The 21475-nt window shown below is 48.6% G+C and overlaps 1 pseudogene; it reads left to right on the plus strand.

Annotated features, from left to right (window-relative positions):
* Nucleotides 1-3880: 3880 nt before the first annotated feature.
* LOC118928049 (CAP-Gly domain-containing linker protein 2-like) lies at nucleotides 3881-16527 on the plus strand (annotated as a pseudogene).
* Nucleotides 16528-21475: the final 4948 nt, after the last annotated feature.

Consider the following 21475-nt stretch of genomic DNA (forward strand, 5'->3'; position numbering starts at 1 on the left):
ACTGCCCACACAAGTAAAACTACAGTGGAAGAAAAGTGTGTGTAAGGACGTGCAGGGACAAATTTTACAAGAATCCTTCAATCTCTTATGCTACGTCATCAGAAATATACACCCAAAGTCAAACATTTTAAAAACCTGAATGTTCACCTTTTCAAATAAATGTACTTATCAAGGATCTAGTGTTGTCACCGAAGTTTTGAATTTTGTTGTTGTCACTCAACTGGGACTAAAGGAAGACAGACGTCTTTTTAATCTAATCATCTTTATTAGCCAAGTTATATCCATCCAGGACGTTTCCTGGGTACACCTCTTTGAGTTCGGCTGATACAATTTATTGGTCCAAATATAAAAAAGTAACAAAACCTTTTAGAGTACTATACTTTACAGACAGAAGGTACTCTCACCTGAAGCAGGGATATTTTAAGTGATTTACCAAGTATTCTGCTAAACCCATACTGTATTAAATAAAGTTCAGAGCTTTAAGAACTGAAAGAAGGGTTCACAACAACGTGGATGGGGCTAGAGGGTATTATGCTCAGTGAAATATGCCAGGCAGAGAAAGACAAGTATCAAATGATTTCACTCATCTGTGGAGCATAAGAACAAAGAAAAAACTGAGGGCACAAAACAGCAGCAGACTCACAGAACCCGAGAATGGACTGACAGATACCAAAGGGAAAAGGACTGGGAAGGGTGGGTGGGAAGGGAGCAAGAAGGGGAATAAGGGGCATTAGGATCAGCATACCTGATGTAGGGGGGTGGGCACGGGGAGGGCAGTATAGCACACAGAGAACACAAGTAGTGACTCTATAGCATCTCCCTACGCTGATGGACAGTGACTGTAATGGGGTATGAGGGGGGACTTGATAATGGGGGGAGTCTAGTAACCACAATGTTGCTCATGTAACTGTACACTAATGATCCCCCAAAAAATTAAAAATTAAAAATTAAAGGAATAGAAAAATGACCCAAAAAAAACGAACTGAAAGAAGGGAACAGTTCTGGCAGCACATCTCATAGCAGAGGCTAAAGGGAGACAGGACACGGTGGACGCGCACCAAGGTATTTGAAGAGGTGAAAACGGCACAGAGCCCACTGAGGACTTAAGAAAAAAAAACTTTCAAAGTCAAGTCCTCCGTCTGTGGAGGGTCAGCGTGTCTTACCGGCGGGAAGGCCTCCGAGGGGACCCGAGGAAACGAGTGGGGACTGAGGGCTGAATGGGATCACGGCGGGCCGAGGGGGCCGGCGGGGCGGGGCTTGTGGGGCGGGCGCGGCTTGCGAGGAAGGCCGGGCGCGCGGGTGGACGCCGGCTCCTGGTTTCCGGATCGGGGGCGGGTTGCAGGGGGCGGAGCTTGCTCAAAACTCCTTCCATTTGAAGCGAGGTGAGAGCTCTGTCCGGCGGGCGAGCGGCTTTCGCGGCTCTCTCCTCCAGACTGCCTGCCTGTGCTAGCGCGCCGGGGCTAGAGGTGGGCGTGCATTGTGCGCTGGCGGGCATTGTGCGCTGGCGGCGCGCGCTCCCAAGTTGCCAGGAGACGGCCCGCGAATGGCAGCTCAGGGCTCGCGGCTCAGGCGCCCCCAGGCCGCGGTGGCCCCCCCCGCCAGCCAGCTCGGCCAACGCGGCCGCCGCGGGCACTAGGTACTCAGCACGAGACCCATTGGCAAAACAGCGAAAAAGGAAAAGGAAAGCATTGAAGTCTTTCATAAAATTCAGTTGGTATAATGTGAACTTTCTTTTTCTTTTTTTCTTTTTTATTAAGGTATCATTGATATACACTGAAGGTTTCACAAGAGAAACAATGTGGGTACTATATTCACCCATATTATTGAGTCCCCCCCATACCCCATTGCCGCCATTGTCCATCAGCGTCGCACGATGCCACGGAGTCCCTACTTGTCTTCTCTGAGCTACATTGTTTCCCCGTGACCCCACAGACACCATGTGCACCAAGCATAATACCCCTGAAACCCCTTCTCCCTCCCATACTCCTCCTCTTTGGTAACCCCTAGGCCCTTCTTGGAGTCTGTGAGTCAGCTGCTGTTTTGTTCCTTCAGATTTGCCTTGTTGTTATACTCCACAAATGAGGGGAATCATTTGGTACTTGTTTTTCTCTGCTTGGCTTATTTCACTGAGCATAATACCCTCTAGCTCCACCCATGTTGTTGCAAATGGCAGAATTTGTATTTTTCTTATGGCTGATTAGTGTTCCAGTTTGTATTATGTACCACCTCTTCTTTACATTCATGTACTGATGGACACTCATGTTGCTTTCATATCTTGGCTATTGTAAATAATGCTGCAATAAACATAGGGGTGCATATGTCTTCTTGAGTCTGGGATCTTGTTTCTTTGGGTAAATTCCTAAGAGTGGAATTCCTTGGTCAAATGGTATTTCTATTTTGTTTTTTGAGGAACCCCCATGTTGCTTTCCAGAATGGTTGAACTAATTTACATTCCCAGTATCAGTGTAGTAGGGTTCCCCTTTCTCCGCATCCTCACTAGCATTTGTTGTTGCTAGCCTTTTTGAGGTTGGCCATCCTAAGTGGTGTGATGTGATATCTCTTTGTGGTTTTAATTTGCATTTCCCTGATAATTAGGAATGTGGGGCATCTTCTCATGTGCCTGTTGGCCATCTGAATTTCTTCTTTGGGGAAGTGTCTGTTCAGATCCTCTGCCCATTTTTTAATTGGATTATTTGCTTTTTGTTTGTTGAGGCATGTGAGTTCTTTATGTATTTTGGATGTTAACCCCTTATTGGATATGTCATTTACAAATATATTCTCCCATACTGTAGGGTGCCTTTTTGTTCTACTGATGATAGCTTGGCTATACCTTGGCTGTAGCTTGATGTAGTCCCATTGGTCCTGTTGTGGGTCTCAGATCGGGCATTCTGGAGCAGGAGTAAGGAAACAGGTCCTCACAGAAAAGTAGATTATAAAAAGGGAGCCTTTATTTTAGCCGGCTGGCGTCTGCCAAGGAGCAAGCTCTCCAACTGCAGCCCCGAGCCTCTGTTACAACATCCTTTTAAGCATTTTTACCGCATCCTGCTTAGTTTTTGCAACTTTTCCGCCTTCGCCTAAATTCAGCAAGCTATATTCCTTGTTCAATGCTCGGGGGGCTTAAGCATCCTGTTTTTCCCACCTGCTGCAGGAAACGTGTGATACTGCTGGTCTCAAACAAAGCACTGTATAGAAGCAAAAATAGCCTGGAGTTAGTTGAACATTCTTTTTCTCATGGGATTTATATCTTTTCCTTTAGTTTCTCAGAAGTTGGTCAGTTACTAGGGTCTGAGGCTAACTTTACAGAGAGCTTTGTGTCCTATTTTTATGTCTGAAACTGCTTCAACCCCTCACAGTCCATTGTTGCTTTTGTTTCCCTTACCAGAGGAGAACGCGCGTGAATGGAATCTCGGGACTTGCGACTCACTCTCACTGCTCCTGTGGGAGTTCCAATGTCAGTGCATGGGATAAAAATTATATCCACCCTTATGATGCCCTGAGCACCTTGACCATGTTTTTATGAACATTAACTCCAGGGTCCCAACAATGAGAAATGGGAGCATGGTGGCCCCCACTCCACACACCCAGAGAGGAAGGCCAAGTTGCCTATCCACCTAAAATCTAACCTTATGGCTTTCTCCCCCAAGCTCCTATTGCGGGGCTGTTGGCTAGCACCACTGGATGCTGCCCTCTTGAGAGAGACAAGAGAACCTTTCTAGTTGCTCCTTCAGGAAGATTCACAGAAACAAGATCATAGGCTAAAGGACATAAACACCTGTCCAGCTCTTCTGAACTTCAGGAGCATTTCTCCGACGGGCTAACCCTGCCACCATCGCCCTTGTTAGCGCTGGGGCAGGGTGTGTGTGCCTGTCTCACACGTGCCATGGGGCTCAGTCTGCCCCTTCAGAACTGCCACACGGATTTGCTTTCAGCTTGTTTCTTCTGGGTGGGGACAGGACGGCAGGAGGCTGAGGAGGCTCCTCTGGTACTCCCCACGAGGAACATGGTCTCCAGCCCTCAGTCCCCAGGTGCCCTCGCCAAGCCGTTATGGGAACCCAAATGCCAGTCCAGATGCCCTGAGCACGACAGGCTCTGTTAGCCAGTGAAGTGGGTGTCGTGAAGCTGGGACAAAAGTGTCCTTGTGCTGCTGCGGGCCTGGGGCAGGGCGGTGGGAGGCACAGCCAGGCCTTCACCAAGGAGGCCAGGCCGGGAGAATAGTGATGGTGTCTGTTTTTCCTCGTTTAGCACAGTCCTGGGAGCCAGGAACCCTGGGCGCACGCACTCATCCATCCATCCCGGGGGACTCCTGAGTGCAGATACCGTACCCAAAATGAGAAACAGCCCGAAGGCTCCCTGATGGGGCGCAGGGCCGCCTGAGTGAGACAGAAGGGACCCAGCTGCCCTTTGTCACCCTCTCCCGGCCCAGCAAACCCAGCCAGGACCCAGTGCTGGCGGCAGGCCCCGCCCGCCACACTCCAGGGCCTCCTCTTTCCTGAGTCACCTCCTCTCCTGTACCTACTCTCTGGTCTAGTTCACAGAAAATGACTCCGCCTCTGTCTCTCCGGCTTCCGCCCCCTGTGTGTGCCCCTCTCCCCCGCCCCCACCTCCCACCGTCCCCCCCCACCCCCCACCCCCCCCCCCCCGGGCGCACCAGACCCAGACGCAGCTGGGGCTCTCGCACACTGGCGAGCTGGAGCAGAGCCTGCTACTGGAGAAGGCGCAGGCGGCACAGCAGCTCCAAGAATTAGCAACAACAGGGTGACATGCTGCCGCCACCCACCACCGCCTTGGCCCCTTCACGTCCCTTCGGCCTCTCTGTTTTATTGTTTTCTGTCTTTGTCTGCTCTCCTCATTGTTTTCTCCTTTTGCACCCCTTCCAGGAGGGAGGTAGAGGGTTAGGGACATGCTCAGGCTTCACTGCCACATGATACTTGCTGGGGGGAAGGGTCTTCACTGGCCAGCTCATGGTCCCACTGGCTGGGACTGTCCTGTGAGACCCTTCCCTTCCTACCTCCCCATCCATTGCCTCGATGGGCTTTGTGTATGGCCAGAAATCGATTGCCTCTTGGGCACAGTCTGCCCCAAATGTGGGCAGGCACGGGGACAGCCTGTCCACACCTGCCTTCTCCCCAGGCTGGGAAGTCAGGGACCGCAGACCCAGGTCTCTCTAGCCCAGGGGGTCTTAAATATGGTGGTAGGAGGGGCCAGCCTGAAGGACATGGGGCTCTGTGTCAGCCCTAGGGTCAGGCTGTTAAGATACAGTGGGTCAGGGCATGGGTCATAGGCCAGGGAAGCTCTGCTTGGGGGTGAGGTCCTGCTAAGCCAGGGCCTGGTTCTGAGTCCAGGCTCTGGGCCCAGCTGACGCCTTCATGTGCCAGGGCAGGCCCCCTGTGCAGGCACATACATCCAAACAGCTGGCCAGCCGCGCCCAGCACATAGCCCAGCTGTAGTTGTCTTGGCAAAGCAGCTAAATAGCCAGCAAGCAGTGATTGGTAAAAACCACCACAAACAGCATGTACCTGGGAGGTGGGCAGCAGTCAGTTTCTGTAGGTCGGCCTTAGCCCACGAATGGTGTATGCACTGGCATCTGGGTCCCTTTGCATGCACTGGCCATTGCTGGGTGACCTCTTGGGCCTGCAATAGTGTGTCGTGCAGTAGGCACGCGTGTGCATGAAGGCTGCCTGCAGAAACTGAGTGGCGGTGGGCAGGCGTTAGCCCTCCTCACAGGACATCTTGGGCTAGGGTTCAACCCGATTACAAAAACAAGAACAGGTTTGCTGAATTCTAAGGGTCACTTTCAGAAACAAAATTTTTTGAGCTTGTAAAAGATTTAAAACTTTTAAATATATTGCTTCCAAATCTATGGCCATTGACATGGTCTGGATGGGGTTTTAGAGGATGAAGCTTCTGATCTCAGGGTTTTCCATCAGAAGATGGGTCTGGGAGCACGAATTTTGTTCTGCTTTAGGCATTAAACCCTTCCTTGGCCAGGCCCTCCAGACATGAATCAGCCCCTCTGATTCAACCCCAACTGTCTGGGGACCTTCCAAGAGCAGGACAATGCAAAATTCCATCACCTCTGCTCTTTAAAAATAGTATGAACCTAGAGAAAGCCATAACTCCTGGTTTGTCCAAGGCACCTCGGGCAGCAGGGAAAGCTGATTCCTTGAATCACTGGGGTACAAGCCAGGGAAGTCTTCCTGGAGGCTGTGGCTGGCAGGGCCACAGACAGCCGGCACTCAGGTGGAGTTGAGCGCCCTTCCCTTCCTGTGGCCCTCCCTCACTGGGGCTGGGGCCCTTGAGGGGGGAGGCCCCGCCTTGCCCCTGTTGAGTCCCCAGACAACCCACTGACCCCAGCCTCCCTCTCTCCCTGGTGGCTGACCACAGTGGCCGAGAAGTCACGGGTGCTGCAGCTGGAGGAGGAGCTGACCCTGTGATGCAGTGAGATTGAGGAGCTACAGCAGTGCTTGCTGCACTTGGGCCTGCCACCCGCCAACCACCCTGAGGCTGCCGAGACGCTGCGGCTGTGGGAGTGGCTGCTGTCAGCCAGCAAGGAGCACCAGAGGGAGAGCAGAGAGGGGTGCTGCAGGACAGAAAGCCCTGAGGGCCTACCAGGCAGAGGTGGAAAAGCTCCGGGTGGCCAACGAGAAGTACACGTAGGAGGTGGAGAACCTCAAGGCCAAGGTCCAGCAGGCCACCAGTGAGAACATGGGGCTCATGGGCAACTGGAAGTCCAAGCTGGACTCACTGGCCTCGGACCACCAGAAGTTCCTGGAGGACCTCAAGGCCACCCTGAACTCAGGCCTGGGTGCCCAGCAGAAAATCAGAGAGCTGAAGGCTGTGATGGAGGGCATCAAGATGGAGGACCAGCTGGAGCTGGGCAACCTGCAGGCCAAGCACAACATCGAGACAGCACATGAAAGAGAAGGAGGGCCTGTGGCAGAAGCTGCAGGAGACCCAGAATGAGCTGGCCAGGCTGCAGCAGCACTGGCAGGCCCAGCTGGAGGTGCAGGCCAGCCAGCACCAGATAGAGCTGCCAGAGGCCTGGGAGCAGTGCCGCGATGCCAGCTGTGGGTGCATGAGCTGGAGAAGCTGGATGTGGAGTACGGGCAGTGGGCACAGGCCATCGAGTTCCTCAAGGAACAGATCTCCCTGGCTGACAGGAAGATGCTGGATTACGAGGTGCTGCAGCGGTCTAAAGTCCAGAGCAAGCAGGAAGCTGAGAGGCTGTGGGAGAAGCTTCTGGTCACCAAAAACAGACTCCAGGCTCTCGAGTCCCTGTGCTTGTCCCAGAACACCAACATAAGCAGCCGCCCATGCTGCTGGGTTGGGGTAGGGGGGCCCACGGGCTGCATGTGTGGGTCCAGCTGCGGAGGGCCTGGGTGTCTACTGGCCACTTTGTCCCAGACTGGGGAGGCATTCTCCTTGTCCCCAGGTGCACACCCGGGGGAGATCAGACAGCATCTGGCTCAGAGGTGAGCCCCTCATCCCTCTGTCAGTCAGAAGGGCAGCTGGGCCTGGTGACTGGGGTCCCAAGGTGGTCTGATCAGACCAGGCTGGTACCTCACAGGCCAGGCTGCAGAGAAGAACACGTTGGCACTGAGAATGGGTTTCTCCCACTCCCCGAGTCCCTGATTCACCCAGATGACTTCCTGTGGAGGGCGAGCCCCGTGCATTCCCAGGGGGCCTGTCTCCAGCACAAGTGCTTGGAGGTTGCGCCCTTTATGGAAGTACTAATGAGACTGAGCAACAGTCCAGCAGCCACTTCCTCAGAGTGTGGGCATCCCCAGAGTGGGCTCTGGAAGGCTGGAGGTGGGTGGCCAGAGAGGCTGCTCCCACTAGTACCAGTTTTTCCCCAAATCCAGAAGGCTGAGGCCCTGGGTAGCAGGGGCTATGTCCACTCCAGCAGGGCCAGGAAGCCTTCACTGCTTTCTGTTTCTATGGATTTGCTGATTCTACACGTTTTCATATAAAGAGCATCATATAATAGGTGGCTTTTTCTGTGTGGCTTCTTTTACTTAGCATAATATAGTGAAGGTTCTTCCATGGTGTAGCAATGTCAGTGCATCATTCCTGTTTAGGGCTGAGTAATAGTCCATCGCATGCACATGCCACAGTTTGTTTATCCATCCACCTGTGGATGACATCTGAGCTGTTTCCACATCTTTGGCTGCTGAAAACATGCATGTTTTTAGTGTGCATGTACAGGTACTTGTCAAATGCCTCTTTGGTGTTCTTTGGGGGTGTATACCCAGGAGTGAAATGTAGGTCACGTGGCAATTCTATGTTTAACTTTTTCTAGTTTTTGCCCAGCTCTCTTTTTTCTTCTTGCTTATTTTTCCATGTGATTTTACAATCTAGTTCCACAAAAATTAAAATCTTGTTAGCACTATGTTATATTGGTAGGTTAACTTGTGGAAAGTTAGTATGTTTCCAGCACTGACCATGCATTATCTTTTTTATGACTGTTTGGAGGCCGTCAGTACTGAATACACAAGACTTTGTGACATGAGCACCATTTTTATTATCCTAACTTCCCACTCAAGGAAGCTGACAGTTTGAGATAAGTTGCCCAAGACTACACAGTATTGCGGCCTTTTGTTCAGAGTGTGTTACCCAGAGAGGGCTGGTGTGAGAATGAATTTGGACCAGTTTGGACCAATGAGCCCTTGTGTAGCTGCGTTTTAGGGTTCCTGCAGATCATCCCCTAGCCCACTGACCTAGAACACTGATGGCCCTTTGTCTCTCCCTTCTCCAGGCCTTCAGGACAAGCTAAACCAGAGGGACAAAGAGGTGACAACCTTGATGTCCCAGACCAAGATGCTCAGGACCCAAGTAAGTGGTAAGTCTCCCTTGTGCAGGGCAGATGGGGGGCTTTCACTGGGGCCATGTGGCAGTCAGGTATGGGGTGCGCTGGCACCTGGGTAAGGACACCCTCTCCATGCTGCCTTGAGGAGAAGGTGACCTGGGCCTGGGCTGCAGTGAGTGGGGAGCAGGAACCCATACACATCCATCATATAATCAGGGCCTTGAGCCGGCTTCTTTCCCCAGAGCCAGCTCTGTGTTCCCTCTGCTCTGAAATTCCCTCACCATTTCTGTTTGGTCTTGAAGACTTTTTGGGCTCTCTAGGTCACCTTGATAGGGTATCAGCCCCCAGCCCCTAGAAGAAATACCAGGATTTCAGAACTGGAGGTACGGATGCTCGCAGCAGCAGAGAGCAAGACACAGGGGAGATGAGGACAGAGGGGGAGCCTGGAATGTGTGACTTTGTGACAAACTGGCCTTGCTTCTTGTCTGCCAGAATGCCAGCGGTGGTGTCCATGAGACGACCCCCATCCTGGGAACCGGTTCCCACCCCCACTCCTCTCCCATTCCCATCACATTCACATGACTACCTGACAAAGGTAGTTGGCCTCAAACTCCTTGGAGGCGAAGGTGAAGATTTAGCTTTTCCTTGTCCAGGAGCAGTGTAGGCGCCGGTCCCGTCTCGGGGAGGGTGGACTGCTTCCCTTGCCCCCGAGGGCCTGGGCTGCTGTGCTGGGGGCTCAGGTCTGTTTTTGTAGCTCTTCCCTCAGCCCCTGGCTGCCTGGTTCTGCAGGATGAGAGAGATGCACTCTGTGGAGTGTGTCACTGTGACCCCTGGGAAAACAGGCCCCCTGCCCAGGTTTGGCCCTCTGGTGGGACAGACTCCCATGACCATTCTGCCCTCTCTCTGCTTTCCCTGCTGGCTGACCCTCAGCACTGGAGAGCAAGTGCAAGTCAGGAGAGAAGAAGGTGGACACCCTGCAGAAGAAGTGGCGCTTGGAGGCAGAGCTAGAGGCCGTGTCCCGGAAGACCCACGATGCATCAGGCCAGCTGGTCCTCGTCAGCCAGGAGCTGCTCAGGAAGGAGCGGTGAGTCAGCCGTGGGCTCTGTGGTCACGCTTGCCGGCCCTGCCCCTCACTCCACCTGACATTAGCCAGTCTTTCCCAGAGCAAGGGGGAAGGGCCACATCGTACAGGTAGTTGGCATGACCAATGGTCGCCTAAGCGCCGATGAAGCCTCAGAATCCTTCTTAACACAAGAGAGTTTATAGGAAACCCCCAGGAGAGATTATAGGAAAGATTAGTGGTTCCCAAACTTCTTGGTCTCAGGGGGCCCTTTAAAAAGATTATAAGAGTTTTTTTTTAACTCTTAAAAGTTATTGGGTATTTCCAAAGAGCTTTTGTTATTTATTCTATACTTATATTGTAAATTAAAACTGAGGATTTTTTAAATAGCTATTAAGCCATTTAAAAATAATAATACTAATAATTGCATGTAACATAAACAATACGCTTTGGGGGAAAAGTGCTTTCTGAAACAAACATGGTTTAGTCGGAACAATGGCATTGCTTCACATTTTTGCAGATTTCTTGAGCGTTGGGCTTAGTAGCAGACAGCGGGAGTCTCCTCTCTTCGTCTGCATTTAATCATTGCAACTTGTTATTTTGGTTGAAGGATATTATGAGAATGTGGCCTTACAGAAATATGTAGTTGGGAAAGGGAGGAATGTTTTAATATCCTTTTCAGATAATTATTAATATGCTATGCAGTCACAGGAAAAATTCATTGTACACTCATGAGAAATGACTGTGGAAAGTTCCGTGATTATTATGAAAATAGTTGTGACCTGTGGACCCCCTGGAAGGGTTTTAGAGACCCCTGAGGTGTCCCCAGACCGTATTTTGAGAACCTCTGGGTTACAGTCAATGACATGGTTTGTGTGACCTATATGAGGCTTTGAAAAAAACAGGCTAGCATTTAAAAATTGGTAGATTTCCTATAAAATCCAGGTTTCTCCAGATTCCCTTAAAAAATTGGAAGGTCTGACAACAGTAGGCTGACTTCCAGCCGGGCAACAACCAGCCGTCGCTGCGGAACACTTGTCTCCTTTCAATGGGCGTGGGTCCTCTGGGCCTCCTCCGTCCCCCACTTGCCTTCATTATTTCTCTCACACCTACTTCGTGGACATGATTCCCCCGCCCCTGTAACTACTTGAGGTTCAACCTGAGTTAAAGGAATCTCATTAGAGTACGAGCGTCTTTTTATAAAGGAAATGCTGTCTCCTCCCCTCTGTAAGTATGATACACACTTTGGGGTTACTATGACATTCTCTGGAGAACACGGCCCAGCCTAGGAGGGAGTTAAACAGATGCAACAGGCTACTGGGAATATTCCCTCCCTAGCATCGGTGAGCCAGCAGCTGCCACCGCCAGGGCTCCACCGCTGTCTTGCTCCTCATCCCCTCCCCCATCCAACTTGGATAGTTTATCGTCTGTGTTCAGCCCAGTCTCACCTCCTCTGAGGAGTCTGTCTTTCTGCTACCAACAGGCTCATTCCTGCCTATGTCTGTTATCACTCATGCAATTTCCACTTCCCAGAATACCTTCTTTTTGGTCACTTTACCAAATCTAGTACACTATTTAAGGTTTCCTCACAGCTCAGCTTTCCCTTACAGCCTTCCTTTGTTGGTATTGGCCACCCCGAGTCCCTCCATGCTCCCATGGCACTCAGGATGTCGGTGGGAGATCAGCTAGGAATTTGTTGGCAGATTAAATTTGTAGAGATTTATTTTCCTCATGTAACAAGAAATCTGGAAGTAGCATGGCTGGCAATTAGCTATGGCTCAAGATACCAGTACCAACACATTTGTGTTTCCCTTAGACTCTTCCTCATGGTTGTAAGGTGGCTGCTGAAGCTCCAGCCATCATCATATTTATAGCAGGGAGAAGGAGAAAAGAGAAGGGGCAGTGTCAGCAGATGCCCACTTGGTTCTCAGTTACCCATGGCCACCTAGTGAAGGAGTTCTCCTTTCTTCTATAGTAGATGCAGGCAAGAAAAAGGCTTAGAAGGGGTGTGTCCTTTTCTTCCATCCTGTGCCCATGGAAGACAGTGCTAACTGATCACTGCCCTCTTTTCTGCAGAGCCCAAACATGGCCTCAGAATCATTCTCATCACGGTATCCCAGGCAGGCTACTGCCAGTTGGTGAAGAGCTGACATGGGAAATTAAATCCATTTGACATGAGGCCTTTAAAATGTTTTGCTGCACAGGCTCTCTTGAATGAATGTTTTGTTTTGTTTAATTTTTAGTTAAACAAATACTGTATACTCTTTTTTAAAGCCTTTAAGACATTCCCAGAAAGGCCAAGTCCTCTTGACCATCCTATCCCCAAACCCTGTCCCCTCTGGGGCTGTAGTCAAGTTGTTCCATGCCTCATGTTTCCAATCTGGCCCCTGCTGGCACCTAGATGTCATCCTAACAGCCAATGTCCCCTTCAGGGTGGCAGTCCCTAGGTGCCTGGAAAATTGCTGGAGGGTGGGGACGGAGAGGCCAGGGCTGACCATAATGCTCTGTGCCCCCACCAGGAGCCTGAATAAACTTCGAGTGTTGCTGCTGGAGGCCAGTCGCCACTCCCCAGGGCCGGGGAGGGACCTGAGCTGCGAGGTTCACAAGGCCGAGTGGTGGATCAAGGAGCAAAAACTCAAGGATGACATCCGGGCCTACGTGAAAAGCTGACCAGGCTAGTCCTTGGGGAAGGGGTGGCTGGGGATGGGGAATGCCCGGGTGGGCTAGGCTACCTGCTGTCAGGCCATGGGGACTGGTGACCTCCTGGAGCCACCCCCAGGGACAGCCACATCACAGTGAGGGTTCAAAACCCCCTAGAACCACAAGCAGGGCCAGCAATGTATCTGGTGGGGGCCACATGCAGCCCTTTGCAGGTATCGTGGCTGGCTTGGTGATGCTGTTCTAAGGAAGACTTCCTAGGAATCTAGCCCGTCCTGAGGTGGCGTGTGAGCTCCCCCTCCGGGGACGTAATCAGCCAGAAACCAGCTCCTCGTTTGGTGTCCTGCAGTGGGGATTCACGCATCAGTCTCAGGAAGGCACCTTGAGAGCCTCCCCTGGCCCTGAGGCTCTGGGAGTGAAACTCCTTCACCATCAGGAACAGGAACCTGGGGGAGCTGAGTCCCCAGAGGTGGGGCTGGGGTTGGTGGAGATACCGGTAGCAGGACAAACCCTTCCACAACCCTGTCCCCTGCAGTCAGCCCTGAGGACAGCCCCATGGCCACTTGCTGGGCCTGGTCAACTCTGGGGTGTGGATGGGATCATAAGATCTGGGAGGACCAACCTGGGAGGCTGTTCCAAAGCCCCTCACTGCCCTCCAGCCCAGCCATATGGGCTTAACTGTACTGGAGGTGATGGAAGAGGCCTCGGGCAGGAGGCCGGGACAAGATCCTCCGCAGCCATGGGAGCAGGCCCTGGGCCTGCAGGGTTAAGGGATAAGGGGGGTCACTCTGGCTACACACCCAGATCGTGGGTGTGCAGGCTGCTGGGCCCAGCCACCCTGTAGCCTTCCCAGTCCAGGTGGGTCTGGCCAACAGGGCCGGTCCCAGGGCCTCTGTGGCCTGTCTGGGCACACCATGGGAGAAGACAGGCCCAGGGGACTTGGGAGCGTGGATTCCCTGAGACTTTTCCAGAGCCATGGGGGGTGGGGGGGTGGCAATGTGGCACTGACTCACCTCTGGGGGCACAAGCTGGTCAAAACCACCCGAGGGCAGCCACTCCCTTGTCTTCCTGCACTGTCCCCAGTGCTGTGGGAGATCCAGGGAAGGGCTTTGTGATTAGAAACTTCCAGAAGTGAAGAAGGTTGGGTGGAGAGGAAGCTTCAGATGGAGGGGCAGAGCAGAAGGACCTAGAAGCCCCTGGCCAAGGGGCCACTGTGGGGGGCTTGAGCCGCTGGTACTGAGTGTGCTGTTGGGCATGGGGAGGGAGGGTTCATTTGGGCCGGACGGTAAGAGGTGGTGAGGCTGGGGTCTGGGACTGAGGAGGAGGGACCCCCATAAAGTAGAGGGAAGAGGATTGGGGAGGCACACACAAGAAAGGAAGGGGGGGCATGGATTTCAGGACTTGGAGAATGTGGAGCATCTGACAGGCTGGGAAGGCAGGCAGGGGACAAAGGAGATGCCTCAGTGGGGACCTCGGGTCGGGAGGAAGCCTGAAGTGACGCCCTGAGGTGCTCAGGCCTGGCCCAGAGGTGAGGCGGGCCAGGGGAGTTTGCAGCCTGGAGCAGAGGCCTCCCTGCCCCAGGCTCACCCTCACATCTTCCTCTCTCTTGCTGCTCCCAGGACAAGGATAAGTCCCTGTCGGATCAGAGGCGCTACTCCCTCATTGACGCATCGGCGCCCGAGCTCCTGCGCTGCAGCACCAGCTGATGAGCACGGAGGACGCGCTGCGGGACGCCCTGGACCAGCCTCAGCAGGTGGAGAAGCTCATGGAGGCCATGAGGAGCTGCCCCGACAAGGCCCAGGTGAGGGCGGCAGGGCTGGGCTGCCCAGGTGGGGAGCCCCGAGGCGGGGAGCGTGGCCAGGGAAGTCTGGTCTGAACTCTGCCCGGGGGCAACATGGCTTCATCCCGCGGAGCTCAGACTAAAGGGGGAGATGCAGCCTTGCCCTGAGAACCTTGGTCTCCGTGGTCCCCGGGGATCCCGGGAGATCCCCATTCTGAGGAGCTCTGGTCAGTTTGGAGCCTCAGCTGCTTCCGTCAGGAAGACCTTGCCATCTAGTGGACAAACTCGGAACTGCTGCTGCCTGGCAGGCCTGGCTCAGCATCTGCCCATGGCTCTTACAGGCAGTCAGCAATTCCAGATGTGCAAGCGGCATCCACCAGCAAAACAAAGCCCAGAAACAAGAGGTAAGGGCTGCCTGGCCCCAGGAAGGTACCCTGCCCCACCCACAGCCCTCCCTCACAGGCAGACTCTTCTGGAGGGAAAACCCTGAAAAGCCACCAAAAATACAAGGATTCCTTATGCAAGAGGCTTTACAATAGAGTCCCTCCTGGAGAGGGGACAGTGCAGTCAAGCCTGATTAAATTATCATACTGCTCTTTATTTTTAACTTTGCTTCTCTTAAAAAAAAAAACTTTTATTATAAAATAGTACATACCTACGAGGAAAGTTGGAAAAAAGAAACCCACAAATTTCATAAAGAAGTACAAGTAGCCCTCCCAGCCAAAGTCGACCATGGTTAGCATTTTTAGGTGCTCTTCCTGAAGCTTCCTATGCGTATGTGTGTGTGTGTGTGTGTGTGTTCACATACTGTCAACCCTCATTATTCACAGATTCTATATTTGCAAATTTAACCTATGTGGTCAAATGTATGTATAACCCCAAAATCTATCCTCAGGGCACTCTCATGGCCATTCATGGACATGAGTGGAAAAAAGAAAAATTTGCATCAACGTGCGTGTTCCCAGATGAGGTTGGCCAAAGTGATGTGCTGCCTTCTTGTTTCAGCTTTCACACTGTAAACAAGTATCCTTTTCACAGTCCACATAGTGCCATGGTTTTTTGCATTTCCATGCTTTGCGTGGTGGTTTCGCTGTTTAAAATGACCCCCGAGCCCAGTGCTGAAGTGCCATCTACTGTTCCTAAGGATGAGAAGGTTGCGGGGTGCCTTGGTGGAGAAACCTCCACCCTCCAAGACCTTCTAGTGCTGCTTGGTTCTCCCGTCAAGTGATCCAGTCCAGGTTTTCTGGGTTTCTGTAACAATACTACTATTACTGCTGTGTATAACATCATTACTGTTATACATATATGTAGGGAAAAAGCATACCATTGCAGTTACTTAGACTAGAAATGGGCTGATCTTATACATTACACTTGGTGCTGGTACATTTTTTCTTTCCAAGTGTCAATTCTATAGCATACTGTTGATTCTGTTGTAGTTCTGAAGTGCTTATTGGAAATTTCTATATTAACGTTTTTAAATATTCTTGACCTATGAGGCCACTGAAGCACAGAGGCTTGAAAAGGAAAAACAAGTAATCTTTTCTCCAAAGAGCTCATGCAGCCAACCACTGCAAGAGCAAGAAATAGTCAGGAGTTAGAACACTCCGTGTACTCAGAGCCTCAAATTTTATACTTTGGTGAGGCATTACTTCCCCCCCCACCCACTGTCTATTTGGGAATAGGATTAAAAACACATGCAAAATATCACAGCTGCAAAGAACAGAGTCCCTATAAGTGTATACATTTGTTGGGTTTGCTAGAATGAATATTGGGATAATCAGTTTTAACAACATGCAATAAGAAGTCCATTTGCCTACTATTATGAACATGAGCATTATAGCATTCTAAATTAAGAACATTTGGCTCAAAAGATTATGACTGAGGCTAAATCAGTTTACTTATAATGTGTCAGAAATGGCTGTGCTGGGAAATTCTGTGGAGGTAATTCTACCCACATTCATAGGACCACAATAATATATACTCGGTGTTTTACCACAGAATTAGTCAATGATGTTGATAAGACAAGCTTTCTTTGCTGCACTGTAAATAAGGATCATCATGTTTCAATCCAAAGGGACTATCTGAGGACAAGATTAGTCCAAAGGAGGGGATATTAACTTTTTTCTTCTGAGAAATACACTGCTGTTTTTTCCCATTTAATCTTTGTAGGTGGAAACATTAACAACAGCCCCCAACCTCTGGCAAGGAAAGGCAAGAATATAGGGAGTTAGGTGCTCACATTGCCACATCAGCAGTCTGTCAGCTGTTAGTGATTCTTGATATTTGTCATAGGCCATTGTCTTTCAGTGAAGCTTTCTGAATTCACTTCCATAGAGAGAATATAATTTTCTTCTTAAAAACTGAGTTTTTTTAACTTCTGATAAATTTATATTGTAAATAGCATTTTCTTTTGGAGATTTTTTTTTATCAAAGTATCATTGATATGCAATCTTATGAAGGATTCACATGAACAACATTGTGGTTTCAATATTCAACCATATTGTCAAGTCCTCAGCACCCCCATTGCAGTCACTGTCCATCAGCATAGTAAGATTCTATAGAGTCACTACTTGTCTTCTCTGTGCTTGTACTGCCTCCCCCACCACCCACCTATATTGTGATTGTGAATTATAGGGTCCCTTCATCCCCTTCTCCTTCCCTCCCCACCCACATTCCCCAACCCCTCGCCTTTGGTGACCGCTAGTCCCTTCTCATAGTCTGTAAGTCTGCTGCTATTTCGTTCCTTCCATTTTGCTTTGTTTTTATACTCTACAAATGAGTGAAGTCATTTGGTACTTGTCTTTTCCACCTGGCTTATTTCACTGAGCATAATTCTTGGAAAGATTTTAAATTCAGATGTCGGTGAGAAGCTGAGCTCCAAACTTACTGTGGAAAGTTGGGTAGTTTAATAACCTGGCTAAGCCTTTAGAGTCTTCCTCAGGGTTATTGCAAAAATTAGTAGCAATTTAGAAAAAGTATCAAACAGGGTGATGCATGTAGTAAGCCTGCAGTACATGTTATGCCATCATTATTTTTGCAAAGGACACCTCAGGCTGTCCTGAGAAAGGAGAAATACCCCCTGTATTCTTGAGGCAGCAACAACTTATATGGACTCAAGTTTTCCTAACCCTGATTCAAAAGACACTGTCCTTCCACGGAACCAGATATAGGCTGCTTTTCCCTCCTGAACTCCTCTTTTCTCTGCAGGAGTGCTCACTGGCACCAACTTATTTTTTTTTTGGTATCATTAATGTACCATTACATAAGGAACATTATGTTTACTAGACTCCCCCCTTCACCAAGTTACGCACATACCCCATTGCAGTCACTGTCCATCAGCGTAATAAGATGCTGTAGAATCACTACTTGTCTTCTCTGTGTTGTACAGCCCTCCCTGTGCCCCCCCACATTATACATGCTAATCGTAAAGCCCTCTTTCTTTTTTCCCCCCCTTATCCCTCCCTTCCCACCCCTCCTCCCCAGTCCCTTTCCCTTTGGTAACTGTTAGTTCATTCTTGGGTTCTGTGAGTCTGCTGCTGTTTTGCTCCTTCAGTTTTTGCTTTGTTCTTATACACCACATATGAGTGAAATCATTTGGTCCTTGTCTTTCTCTGTCTGGCTTATTTCACTGAGCATAATACCCTCTAGCTTCATCCATGTTGTTCCAAATGGTAGGATTTGTTTTCTTTTTATGGCTGAATAATATTTCATTGTGTATATATAACACATCTTCTTTATCCATTCATCTACATGGACACTTAGGTTGCTTCCATTTCTTGGCTAATGTAAATAGTGCTGCGATAAACACAGGGGTGCATATGTCTTTTTCAAACCGGGCTGCTGCATTCTTAGGGTAAATTCCTAGGAGTGGAATTCCTGGGTCAAATGGTATTTCTATTTTGAGTTTTTTGAGGAACTTCCATACTGCTTTCCACAATGGTTGAACTAGTTTATATTCCCACCAGCAGTGTAGGAGGGTTCCCCTTTCTCCACAGCTTCACCAACATTTGTTGTTGTTTGTCTTTTGGATGGTGGCAATTCTTACTGGTGTTAGGTGGTATCTCATTGTGGTTTTAATTTGCATTTCTCTGATGACAAGCGATGTGGAGAATCTTTTCATGTGTCTGTTGGCCATCTGAATTTCTTCTTTGGAGAACTGTCCGTTCAGCTCCTCTGCCCATTTTTAAATTGGATTATTTGCTTTTTGTTTGTTGAGGTGTGTGAGCTCTTTATATTTTTTGGATGTCAACCCTTTATCGGATCTGTCGTTTATGAATATATTCTCCCATACTGTAGGATGCCTCATTGTTCTATTGATGGTGTCCTTTGCTGTACAGAAGCTTTTCGGCTTGATATAGTTCCACTTGTTCATTTTTGCTTTTGTTTCCCTTGCCTGGGGAGATATGTTCATGAAGAAGTCACTCATGTTTATGTCCATGAGACTTTTGCCTATGTTTTTTTCTAAGAGTTTTATGGTTTCATGATTTACATTCAGGTCTTTGATCCATTTTGAATTTACTTTTGTATATGGGGTTAGACAGTGATCCAGTTTCATTCTCTTCCATGCAGCTGTCCAGTTTTGCCAGCACCATCTGTTGAAGAGACTGTCATTTCCCCATTGTATGTCCATGGCTCCTTTATCGTATGTTAATTGGCCATATATGTTTGGGTTAATGTCTGGAGTCTTTATTCTGCTCCACTGGTCTGTGGGTCTGTTCTTGTGCCAGTACCAAATTGTCTTGATTACTGTGGCTTTGTAGTAGAGCTTGAAGTTGGGGAGCGAGATCCCCCCCACTTTATTCTTCCTTCTCAGGATTGCTTTTGCTATTCGGAGTCTTTGGTGGTTCCGTATGAATTTTTGAACTATTTGTTCCAGTTCATTGAAGAATGCTGTTGGTAATTTGATAGGGATTGCATCGAATCTGTATATTGCTTTGGGCAGGATGGCCATTTTGAAGATATTAATTCTTCTTAGTCAGGAGCATCGGATGAGTTTCCATATGTTAGTGACCTCTTTAATTTCTCTTAAGAGTGTCTTGTAGTTTTCAGGGTATAAGTCTTTCACTTCCTTGGTTAGGTTTATTCCTAGGTTTTTTATTCTTCTTTTTTCTTTTTAAATAATTATTTTTTATTGAAGGGTAGTTGACGCACAGTATTACATTACATTAGTTTCAAGTGTACAACACAGTGGTAGAACATTTATATACATAATTCTAGGTTCCAGCTATCACCCTACCAAGCTGTTACAATATCTTGACTATATTCCTTATGCTATACATTACATCCCGGTTACTTATTTATTTTACCATTGGAAGTCTGTCCTTTTTTTTTTTTTTTTTGTGAGGGCATCTCTCATATTTATTGATCAAATGGTTGTTAACAACAATAAAATTCTGTATAGGGGAGTCAATGCTCAATGCACAATCATTAATCCACCCCAAGTCTAATTTTCGTCAGTCTCCAATCTTCTGAGGCATAACAAACAAGTTCTTACATGTAGAACAAATTCTTACATAATGAATAAGTTACATAGTGAACAGTACAAGGGCAGTCATCACAGAAACTTTCGGTTTTGCTCATGCATTATGAACTCTAAACAGTCAGTTCAAATATGAATACTCATTTGGTTTTTATACTTGATTGATATGTGGATACCACATTTCTCTCTTTATTATTATTATTTTTAATAAAATGCTGAAGTGGTAGGTAGATACAAGATAAAGGTAGAAAACATAGTTTAGTGTTGTAAGAGAGCAAATGTAGATGATCAGGTGTGTGCCTGTAGACTATGTGTTAATCCAAGCTAGACCAGGGCAATAAAACATCCATGTATGCAGAAGATTTCTCTCAGAACGGGGGGGTGAGGTTCTAAGCCTCACCTCTGTTGATCCCCAATTTCTCACCTGATGGCCCCCCTGCGACTGTGCCTGTCTTAGGTTGTTCCTCCCTTGAGGAATCTTACCCGTCTCTGGCTAACCAGTCATCTTCCGGGGCCATACAGGGAAATGTGAAGTTGGTAAGTGAGAGGGAAGCCTTATTGTTTGAAAAGGTTAGCTTTTTACTTCTTTGCATATTTATGCCCTGTGGCTTCTTTGCCCAGCATTTGTCTTGAGGTATCTTTACCACTTGGAAGAATCATGATACTTGGTAAATTTGATATGAGGCACGAATTCTATTTAAGGGTTGTAATTAGGAAGGAAGAAGAAAAGCTATAGAAGTAGCAGGCGGAAGAAAACATGGGAAGATTGATTATTTCTTTGACATATCTTCTTGTAGAGTAACTTCAGCATATATAGGTTTTAAGCTACTACTTAAATTGCGCACACACATTAACATAATAGGAGTATAGTTACATAACCAAAGCATATCTGTAATTACCAGCCATCTCCAGTGAAACCAAGAAAACCAGTTAGGCACCTTAGGCATTTGTGAAAACTTATCTATGATATGGTGGATATTGTCCAACTGAACTTGAACAGTCTGAGAGAAATCAGACAAATTAAAACAACCCATTCCTGGGGACTGTTCACATACCATATGTTCTTTAAACAGTAAATAGTCTGTAGTTGTAAGACTTTGGAGCACTACAATTTGCACTTCTCCAAATTCTTGGTTGAGTTCCAACAGTATAGATCCAGTCAAACTTGTTGTTTTACTGTATGCACAGGCCAGCTTAGATATCTCCTTCCTCATTCCCATGACAAGTCGAGGATCTGGTGGGATGAGTGCATCTACAGCTGTAGCAGTGCGTGGATCTTTGTTGGGGTTTTTTGATGATCATCTTCTGGCATGAGTCTTCCAGAGAGTGCAAATGTTGGAAGTTTTTTTTAAATCGTATCTTAGCTCATTTTTGGGGTAGCCCAATTAGGCTTTGATCCTCTGTATAAACACAAACAGACCCTTTGCCTACACTTTTATATGCCCTTTATACCCTTGTATAGAACTCGTTGGAGGTTACCACACAGGAATTGCCCTTTTTTTTTTTTTTTGCTTTGCTTTTGGTATCACTAATCTACAGTTACATGATGAATATTATGTTTACTAGGCTCTCCCCTATACCAGGTCTCCCCTATAAACCCCTTTACAGTCCCCGTCCATCAGCATAGCAAAATGTTGTAGAATCACTACTTGCCTTCTCTGTGTTGTATAGCCCTCCCTTTTCTCCTACCCC

Source organism: Manis pentadactyla, chromosome 10 (genome assembly GCF_030020395.1).
Source record: "Manis pentadactyla isolate mManPen7 chromosome 10, mManPen7.hap1, whole genome shotgun sequence".
NCBI classification, from domain to species: Eukaryota; Metazoa; Chordata; class Mammalia; order Pholidota; family Manidae; genus Manis; species Manis pentadactyla.